Genomic DNA, 11310 nt, shown 5'->3' on the forward strand with positions numbered 1-11310 from the left:
AAGCAAACACGATCAGATTGACGAATACGAAGAGTGCACGGCTCAAAATAAATAGAGACCAATCAGTGCCAAATTAATTGTTCATTAGTCGTAATCAAGGTAAAAGTTTGAAATAATCTTGATATTGATTTGATGTCGTATCGCCAAGCCCTACTACAGTGTATGTGGGCAAATTAAGCTTCCTGCTGTTTAATGAGTCCCAGTGTTTGTTACAACAAAGCAGCTGTTCAATTTCTTTGGTGTCACTACTGAACAAAATTATGAAAGGACAAATTATTTACTAAAAGACGCTCAAACAGTCGCACTCAAATATATTTGGAAAGGAAGATGATGTCAAATACTGTGTTTTCCTGAAAATGTTAACATGAAGTTTCAGCTGATCACCAGAGTGTATGATGCTCTTTGTTTGGTCTGGTGTCTGAATACTTAGCACTGGTTTGATGACATCTTTGACCTTGTTATAGATGCTTTTCACCTGACCTTCCAGAACACCTTCACCTTCCTCAGCCCATTACCAGGTTTTGTTTTCATGAGCTGATAATTTGCTGACTCACTCTCATCAACGCTGACTGCAAAGAGGCTGGGTGAACAGTTTAGAGTGGAACCACTGAGTCACCTGCAGAACAGCATACAGATTGTAACATCAAAAATAGAGACTGATGAGTGTTTGTGTTTGGTACAAACAATACTCCGAATGAGTCATTTAACCTCAATTGTGCATAAGACCTACTTGAAATCAGGATTAAGGTATAATGACTCGATGACTAGAATCCGACCATTCATCAATCACCCACGTACCATGTGACCACACTCACTAAGCTGGAGAGCTTTCAGCTTTACTGTCTTGCTCAGTGGCATTTCAGGAGCACTGTATGATCCAAAGGGCATAGCATACTCACTTTGTTGAAAAAAATAAATAAAAAAATCACAAAACAGCACTAAACTCTACAAAACTGCTATTTGTCTCTCCAGTTTTGACCATCAAATTTAAGGAATTGCAGCAAACCTGTCTTAAAAAGTAAGACCTGTGTTTTACTTAAATATGGTGTGTTGGATATAGTATAAGTCTGTGGTTGAGTACAAAGACACACAGGAAGCTTTTACACCACAACAGGGCTCAGTGGAAGACCACAGACAAATCATCACTTAAAATCCTGAGCTTAGTGGCAGAGGCGACGCCGCACAGACGAGGAAATTACCACCATCAGATGTGACTTACACTATATACACAGGTCAGTCCTGCTGGTGGCTACATGGAATATGCAAATACAGTTCATCCCAGGCATTAGAATAGTTGTTCTCTATACCACCTTTATCGTCGTTTCCTGTCATTCTGTGCTGCCTTGTCCGTCTCCATAACAACCATCTCCAAACTACTCTGCATTTTCAGTGACAGCCTGGGTGCTGCTGGAGGTGAGCGGGGCTCCACAGTGACAAGTACCGCTGTGACTCTTCATTTAATTGACAGATAACAAAGACAGGTGAGCCAGAGTGGGAAAAATCTGAAAAAATGGAGCCTACTTGTGGGAACCTCATTATCCCTCTCTCTGTTTTACTTCATAACAATCTTCACAGTTCCAGTCTAGTCCTGTTTGAAAAGTTGCCTCAGGGGAGTTAGTGCAGATAAGTGTGTATTTTGTAAATAAAAACCAAATGAGAGAATGAAAGTAATTTCTTTTAGGTTTTAGAGCCTCATTAAACTGCTGAAGCTGCCCTTCTGAAGTTAATGAATCTGTCACATATCAGTGCAGCATCTGATCCAGCAGTAGACTAATCTATACCTCTTGGTCAACACTGCTTGGGGAGCTTTGAATAGTTATAGATAGGACTAGTGTGGGTCATAGGGACTGCAGGCTCTCTGTCTAAAAAGACCTCAAAACTGGCTCTGTGATTGGAACCAACACTCACTTTTTCTTCAACCTCAGAACCAGAAAATGAGGTAACTATGGCTTCTACAGTATGTGCTGTAAATCTTCTCCAAGTACTCCGGCTACTTATGATGCTGAGCTATGTACAAATCATGACTCATCATAATTCATCATGGGCTCAGACAAAGATTTGCCAGATTATCCACACTTAAAACGGTGTTTTGGCACCTCTCCTTCATCACAACAAGCCTGTGTCAGTAGGAGTGTAAAGCTAAGGCTGGCATCACTTAAGGAGGTTATTTAAAGAGCTTTTCGCCAAAATACGATGCCCTCCATTTGGTGTTTAGGTCAGAGAAGAGAGCCCAGCAGTGTGAGAAACACAACCCCAGACAAAATGATTGATGGCACAAATCAAAAGCTAATTACAGTAGAGAACTTTGTAAAACAAAAAGTAACTTTAACAACAAGTGCTTCAGGGTTTCCTGTAGTGTATTCCCAGTGTAGGAGTCCTGCCGCCGGGCCTAACAGCTTTTCTGGCAGAAACACTGAGCTTCATCCATGGTTGTGAAAGTTTTATCACACTACTAGCACAGACTGGCAAAGCAAGACAAGTATTTTCAAATGTTTTTCAGGAGGATAAATTTGTGTGTGGTTGCCAATGGCAGCCTAGATTGGTCAGTAATACAAATTCATCCACATGAGTGTGACTTCAACAATCTTATCAGCTCTGTTTAAACTACGGTTACTGTGTTTTGAACCTTGTTTTTTGTAAACTGTATGGACAGAAATACCAAGTTTGAATGCAATCACAATCAATCAACATTTTCCCGATATGAATTTATATTGTTGTTTGAATGACTTAAAATGCAATGGAGAACAAAGAAAGATTGTATATGTGTTACCTACAGTATTTTAAAGAGACTACTCTTCTTAAGACTTTTGTCCTTTGTCAGTGAGCCTCTTGAAAAACATGGGAATCATCAATAATACATGTATTTTGATTATTTTATTGTCTAGACTGCTTTTAAGTGGCAACTACAGTTTCTCTGTTTATCTCCAGAGTCGGCAGAGGAAGCTTCCAAATTGTTTGTTTCCCAGTCGATTCACTTTGTCAAAGCCTGCCCTCAGTTCTCCCACATGGGTGAAATGGGAATAAAGAAAAGGGATGGAACAATGCCAATCAACACCTCAGCTTGAAAATCTTGCTGGAGGATAGACAGTAGTAAAACATATCAATATTAGAAGATAGACTGAGAAAAATATACACCAAGGTAAAAGGGCACACAGGTTACATGAGGCCACCCCCCACGTTTCAGGTACTGGTCTCTCTCCAATACCTCTAGCGTTTTTGAGGTCATCTATGTCAGTTGATTTTACAAGACGGTTCTTGTTTCTACTTCAGGTAAGGTGCTATCACTAAATGAAGTTAAGTCTAGGCATGAAAATAAGCACAATAACCCTTCAGGGAAAAAAAAAAACTTTAAGAAGCTCTTCCTCTGACCTGCACTTTGCAACATCTGCAAATTACTTTTAGGTTGAATCACTGTTGATGCAAATCTGTTCAGAACTGACTCAGAACTGCCATCCTGCAGTGACAATAAACACTGACTGAACTGAAACCAAGAACTTAACACAAACCATCAAACACAATATCCCTGGTTGGGCCTAAAAGCATGAGCTACCACATAGATGTGAGTGTGTGTGTGTTGCGTCTTCCTGCTTAGAACTGATTAGAAAGAAATGTGATGGGGGAGGGGGGTGGGATAATCCAAAATACATACAGCAAAAATAGTCACAGATAAACCACAAATCAAGTTGTATTAACTTGACTGTTCTCAAAGCACTGCTGAGCACGTACTTCTTTTTTCCTTCACATTTGAGCAAAAGAGAAAAGGGTTAGCCAAATCAACCATTCCCCATCTCAATCTTAGTGTGCACTTCTCCCTCTGTCATTCTCAGGCTCCGTTATTACTCAGGTAAAATACTGTAAAAGATCCTTTTATTATGGCTGGAATTTCTATGCAGACTGTAAAAGACTGTGCTGAAAATGCAGAGAGTGGAGTCAGGGGGCAGACAACAGTCCCTGTAAGCAGATGAACCTTCTCCTCTAAACATTTTTTAAGCTGAGGACGCTGCTGCAACACAAACTCAGTATTCACAAAGAAGCGAACAAGAAGCACATGCCTGATACGATGTCATATAAAAAAAAAGTAGAAATGAGCAGAACAACAAAACATAAACATCGATCTTTTGTTTTAAAAAGGTTAAGTTAAATGAATATATCGCACACAGTCATTGTCCCAAAGCTGCAGTGAATAAAGAGCTCTCATTAACATGTATCCAGTCTGTCCAAAGCCACACATCCTGCTTAATTTGATGTCCAGAGTTGTATCAGCGCCGAAAGTCCCTTCTCCAAACTCAAGACAGGAGATGATAATAATGATACATGGACCGGCTTGTGACTCCCTCTCCTCAGCCTCTCCATGACTTCTCTTAATTTAATCTGTCCCTATGCACAGCCTTTTCTCTGTGGCTCTCTTAAGTCCTGTGTGATCATCCTGTACATCTGTGTCTCTGAGCCAGTCAGTATGCTAGCAAGGCTCTGTCATACTGAGCAGACAGCAACAGTTGTTGGCCCCCTTGAAGAGCAGGAAGAGGAGGGAGGTCAAGAGTAAACATAAAAAAAAAAAAAAAATGCAGCTAACTACTTACAAAGCAGTGGTGTGTATCCGGTCAGTGGCCCAGGCAGACGAATGGGGAGAGAGAGAGAGCCACATGACAGACGTAGCCGAGGTGAAGCCGGTGCATGAATGAGAGACAGAGAGAGAGGGAGGGAGGAAGAGCTCGAGCGCTATGCAAGGAGGGAGGGAACAAGCATCAGAGTGGCTGATGATGATGAGGGAGCCAAAACATAACAGAACAGAGATGGAGGAAAGGAGAGAGGTAGGATGAATAGCTAGGACAAGTACAGGATGGTGAGAGTCTTATCAATTTGAAGGTGAAAGGAAAAAAAGTCATTCCCCATGTGTGACCAGCTCCTACCAGTCACAACATCAGGGTCCATTAAGAACTCCTCACGTTGTTCTGAGAGCATAAAAAGCAATAAGAGAAGCAATAAGAGAACGAGGATGAGCTGAATCCTCCCAGTAGGACTCTATTCCCAAAGAGACCTATCAGTTTCATGATGCCTCTTAACCTCACGTATAGCAGGAAGAGCCAGAGTAGAGCAGCTGTCAACCTCCAAAGATATGGACCAGAACACGGGCGCCCTCAAGTACAAATTTAGTAGATGATTCAGTTGCCTAATGGTTTGTAGAGCGAGTGAGTCTAGAGAGAGAAAGTGATCTCACTTTCCTAAATAAGTACAATTAAACAGACAAGGCAGGGAACTGTGAAGCCAATCAACAGTTTTGTTTTGCTGGAAAATTAGCTAAACTACAGCATGTGAATGTGTGTTACCCTCCTTGCGCCTGCATTTACACCACCCCTAAAATGTCTTATCAGGGATGCTTACACACAACAACATAATGAATATGATTTATCACTTACATCTCATTGGTTAGTGCTCACAGCTCAGAGGTTGGGCTACAGCTATACCCAAGGTTTCAGATAGCTATTAAAATGTTGCTGTGAGTGAAATATGATTTTGTAAAGAAAGGTTAAGTGCGGCAAAGAGATCTGAATAGTATTCCAAACAGCATGAGTCACATTTTGTTATTTCACAGTGAAACTCTGATAATGGATCTGAATAGGCCTTTTTCACAGCAGACATCTTGACTGGTCATAGCAGAAAAAGAACAGGTGAAACAAATTTCATTGTCGATGGCTCAGCTCCATTAAGCGTCTCAGTAACCCACGCCAATGTGCCAATGTGCCAGTGTGCTTTTAATGTTATAATTTACACCTGTGCTTTCCCCGCTATAACATGCCAAAATGTCTGCAGTGAAAAAAAGTCTATTCAAAGTTAAAATGTTCTCCTGAGGAAAGCCTTCTCTCCCCATAGTGATAAAAACACTTTCAGTGGTTGAACACAGCAGTGCATCTGGTTATTCAAAGTCAAAAATGAACTTATTTCTCTGCAAAGTCTATTAGCATTATCAGCCTTGTCCATTTTTTTTCTTGTTTTCCAAGTTCATGACCCACTTACTGTATGCATGTCATAAATACATGTTTTCATTAGAAACTTCATTTCTAGGTCAAGAAAAGTTATTATCAATTCAATTTTATCCAGTGTAAGTGGAACGGCTATGGTATGACAACTCAGTGCAATGTATGCATTCAGTCTCCAACCTAGTGATGACACAAAATATCAACCATCTTGGCAGAAAGTGAATAAGATTTTTTTTCCCCCTTTATTTTTCACAGAAAAGGGAAACATCCCCAGTGGTATAGCATCTACCAAATAATCTATTAATGAAGAGCATCTGTGTTTATCACTGCTGTCAGGAATTGCCAGTAAAGATACAGTATTTTCAAAGGATGTGGGTGAATCTTTTGGACTTCCTAGACAAAACAACAACCACATCAGATTCAGCTGATTCTGCTGCTAATTAAGTATGCTATGATGCTAAGCTAGCTGGGTCAAAGCAGACAGTAGCATTTACTGTAACATTCCCTGCTAACTCTAACATCTTCACGAGGATGCAATGTCTTCAATATGGTCATCAACATGTGTGCAGCTCATGGCGCTGCCTAAAAACAGCCCAAACTAAACAACATCAGAGTTTCCACATCTAATACGCCTAATTTCCAGTGCTGCCTCCATAGTTACTCACTCTTGCTAGACTTACAAGACATTTGTTAAAATTAGGTGGGTGCTATGGGCGACTATTTTACAATCAAAACAAATCTGAAGCGTTCTGGCCGAAGGCTCGTCAGCTTTTATATGGCATTTCTTAGGATGAAGACAGAGACAGTTGATGACTACCAGTGTTTTCCAGTGTTTAGTCTCTGTAGCACAGCGGTACTAAATTAGCTTAAAGAGGCCATTTCCTATTGGCCACAAAGGTACTGTGCATGCAGATGTCAGTGCAGTTGGCAGATGAGTAGTGAGGTCTATGTGACCCCCATCATCTGTGCTGACATCTGGACCATATGTCTTCTACACTGAGGGGCCAGGGTCCAGATTCAGAATAAAAACAGGGCACTGGGGGTGGAATCAGTCCAAGGACCCACAAGGGCATTGGTTGTAAAGTGAGGCAAGGGCTGGTAGTTCATTAAACAGCAAGAGTGCGGCATTAACGCTGGGCATTTTTATGAGGGGTGACAATGTGCATGAGTTTTAAGTTATCAAAGAAATATGCACTTTACAGCATGTACTTCATCATGTCATGAATGATCCATAAACAAGAAATAAATCTGAAAACTGATACAGTGCAAAAGGAGGAAACCAAAGAACTGTCCACCATTCCATTTTAACTTCATACCCTTTTAGTCCCTACCCTCTTTTCCTCAAGAGGCTCTTGCCTTTTGCCAGGCCACCAATGTGAATAAGCATTTGTTCTTAATGTCTTCCCTGGCTAAATAAAGGTAAAATAAAAAATAAAAAATAAAATAGACCCTTACTTTCTAAAGAAGATATCTGGAGGAATGGTGTGGAGAAGTGAGAAAAGGCAGAAGAAGGATGAAGTTAAGGATGAGAAGCGAGAAAGATAAAAGTAAAGTAAGGGGAATGGGATGAAGAAAAGCCAGAGGGTTGCCAGTAATTAGCCATCTGAATGTCCTCGCGAAAAATAGATAGCTGATACAAGCAGGAATTTCCTCAGAGATGGATTAGAATAACACAGAGAGCCTTTGTGGTCGCTGATGCTCCTCTATCTCAGGGATCAGATTAAGCGTAGCTCCATGAAAATATTACTCTCTGATCACTCCACGTGACCATGGGACACAGTGATGATATTGTAATTTGCTCAAGGGTGAATTCTATATTCCAGATAGACACGTGGGGTACACTACATACACAAGGTGGACGACTTAAAGATGTTGGATGACACTACTTGTAAGGGAAAACACAGATCATTGTGAAACAAGAAGCGATTCACAAGGGATCTGAAATTCTCCACAACGATTCATAACAGAAACTGTTTATGGGGTTATTGAATATCACCCATTTACTCTCTGTTTTAAAAATTTTAAAAAGAAAAGCTACATGGCAAGATGCCAGAAAAATCCAAATGATTTCCATCCACATTTACTCCTATGTCATTGGGGCAGGTTTGCCTGTGAGTACTGACTTTTTGAATCCCATGAGTCACCTGTTACAAACTGTCTGCGACCACACTTAATGTCAGATCACTTCCAAGAAAAATGCCTGCGGTTAGACACCCATAATACATGGCCAACCTGCCATTAAGGTTTACTGCCTTTGATCTATCAGAGCTGTGTTTGTATGTGAGGCGCTACTGTCATGTGTGCATCCACACATGCACATACACACACAAACACCACTAAATCCTCCCCAACAGCTGTTTTTACACCACTGCCCTCACACATATGTTGGCACATCTTCCACTTCGTCATCCTCATCCATCCCTCTGTTTACCAGAGAGTGACACAATCCCTCACTCCCATTTTTATTTTCCTCAACTCGGAGTGACAGGGACCATAACAGGATCATCCATCCCTCTGTCCTTCGCTATCAGCTGCCCTACCTGCAGGTGGGAGGACTCAGCGCAATCGCAGCTTTGTCACTATAATGACTTCCTTTTACATGTTGTTGCCGCAGCAATAAAGTGAGTGAAGGATGTGAATCTTGACCCATTCTTCTTTCTTGATGGTGATTTACCTAGAACCCCAATAAATCAATTTTCTTATTGAGCTCTGGGATCATAAAAGTCTATCTTAACGACATTATTAAAGCAGGAACAAGAGCAGGCTATCCATCAGTGATTTCAATGATTGATGAGTCATTCAGGGAGTGAAGCTGGGTTTATACTTGACGCAAGAGGGTGACAGCTTTCCTGCCACTATGGTTCATGTGTCTCTAAAGCTATGCTGTAACCCCTTGACACACAACTACAAATCCCCCTTGATAGTAGGAAATGAAGGACGGAAGGTCATAATCACTCATATTTATTTTTGGCATTTTCATACATGCCAGAGTCATGATTTGATGGGATTTGTGGATGTATCCCAGACGCTGCTGAAAATTTCCACGAACCAATGTGGTGTGAGATGCTGTTACAGGCGGCTGCGTCCTACTGCATTAGAGTCCCGTCAATCACCACCAGAGTGGTGGTTAGGAGAGGTGTGGGATGACGAGTGCCTTGAGTGGAGAAAAACAGCCTCAAACGTCTGGGTATGAGTGATAGTAAAGCTCTTTGTTATACTGTACACGTTTTTTCTGAGCAATTCCTGCCGAGGGTCAGGAAGCCAATCAAACAATTGGCTTCCAGACCCTCAGTGGAAACATGGAGACCTTTTAGCTTTCTGATCACGACTCCAGCAGGCATGATATAACAAGAGGCCAGTGTGAGTTCCAGTGTCTATGGAGAAACGGGAGAATGTCATGGTAATATATCTCCAACCCCTTTGGAGAGAGAAGGATGAGGAAACAGTTGAGCTCCTTGGCTCGGCTTCGCCCCCAACCAGTGCTTTTCTTTTTCAACCTTGCCAGCGGACCAGTAGGGATGTCGATTTCAGTTCTGTTCTCAGCCCATCCAGAGCCACTCTAGATAAGGAGCCGGTCCAGGAGGGAAACGTTTTCCAACAGCAATGGACGGCACGGATGAGATAAGGCAAGGCCACTTTCATCAAAAAGACACCATGAATAGAAAATTGATGATATGGAGGGTGACAGTGAATGATGTTATTTTAATATCAGTAACACCCCCATTTTTAGTTTAGGCAAAAACATTCAAGTATTTTTTTTTTTTTTTTTACCCAGGGCAAAAATGTTGTCCTTTGGCATCCACAGACAGCTTCAGATTAAGCCTTGAGGCCATTCTCTGCTGTTTCATATTCAGTGGAAATGTCTGGGAAGGACAACACAGGGTTGCTGAAACTCCCACACCACGAAATGTTCCAAGTTTTACTCTCCCCTTGTCTTTCAATGCTACTATCAGTGCAAAGCATTCTGCTGCTTTTTCAATCTGCCCTCCTTCTTCAGCCGCACAGCAAATAATTATTAAAAGGATCAAAGAGTATGAAAGGGCTTCTGCGTCAGCGAGGTTGAGCTTGGGGAGCCGGGTGACTCAAAGTGATAATGGCAAAACACTGAGTTGTTTTTTTCCCCCTCTATATGCCATACTGGAGTATCTGAGCTCCACAATTAATACGGGTGGAAATGGGAAGCTGTCTAAATTATTCTAAGGTAAATTGATTTCTGCCGGTGCTTCTCTGAAATCAGAGTTACTTTCCAAATTTTGGCATTTGCAACAACTATATTCTTTGAAGCAGTTGATGTCTCTGACTAAGAAAAATCATTTAGCCATGTCACATTGATGGAACAAGTGAAAACTGAAATATAATTTTAGAGAGGCAATATAAAAATGACTAGGAAATGAGTACAATATACAGTCACACAAAAGAGCAGGGAAAATTGGAAACAGTTGCAGTGTATCCTCTGGAAATGTCCTTCCTCAAGCAAAATCATCATCTGTAACCAGCTCATTGCATGTCTCACTGAATATCTCTGCTCACTATCAGATTGTCCTCAGTGAACGGACAGTTACATGTGCATATTTACTGTAGAAATACAGCACACAACGGTTAAAAAGCACCTTGACTTGCCACCAGCCGAGTTGGACTAGGACAACTTGGTGCTTGACACTTTAAGACAGTTAATAAATGTGATGTATACTGATGCTTACTTCCTGTAAGTGGGGAGCATGCTATGGATTGTGTGTGCTTGGGAGCCGAGGGTCTTGCAATCAAGCTAAAAGGTCGCTGACATGCAAAACCAGTGTGTAGCGCCCACATAATGTACATCCGCATGACAAACTGACAAGATGCAGTTCACTCAGTGGATGGCTCCCTGTAAAAGCAAGGGGAGGATGATGAAATGCATTCCAGGACAAGATTTTAGAGCACGATGTGTGAGTGACACTTAGACAGGCTTTGATTCAATCACAGACTGTGCCTTTATTCGCCTGCTAAGTAGGGCAAAACAGTATTTATGAAGTGTTTCAGAGGTGTACCTGAACGCTCGTGAATTCCTACAGGAGATGGCAAAAACCCTTGAAGAATCTCAGCACTCAGTGCTGTTGAATGGCAAACACGTTTAAAATCAAAAGCAACACTTTGCACTTTATATTAACCTACGGCCTGTTTTTAATACTAACAACAGCAAGTTAAGCTTGCCTACAAGCATACACTGGCTTCATGGTAAATTTCAGGAAGGTCTGGTCAAAACCAGGAAGTTCTGAAATAACAATGAACATCATTATTTAAGTGTAACTTGACATGTTATTTTTAATGTTCTTTATTCTACTTCACCTGACAT

General features: G+C 41.3%; 1 protein-coding gene across 1 annotated transcript in view; it reads right to left on the reverse strand.

The window, feature by feature from the left end:
- peak1 (pseudopodium enriched atypical kinase 1) overlaps window positions 1-4600 on the reverse strand; it is a 69558-nt gene extending 64958 nt beyond the window's left edge. The window contains exon 1 of the mRNA XM_022756054.1: window positions 4581-4600. The gene's annotated coding sequence lies outside the window, so the exon portion shown is untranslated. The remainder of the gene's footprint in view (window positions 1-4580) is intronic.
- Window positions 4601-11310: the final 6710 nt, after the last annotated feature.

Source organism: Seriola dumerili, unplaced genomic scaffold (assembly GCF_002260705.1).
Source record: "Seriola dumerili isolate Sdu_G_001 unplaced genomic scaffold, Sdu_1.0 BDQW01000242.1, whole genome shotgun sequence".
Classification (NCBI taxonomy): Eukaryota; Metazoa; Chordata; class Actinopteri; order Carangiformes; family Carangidae; genus Seriola; species Seriola dumerili.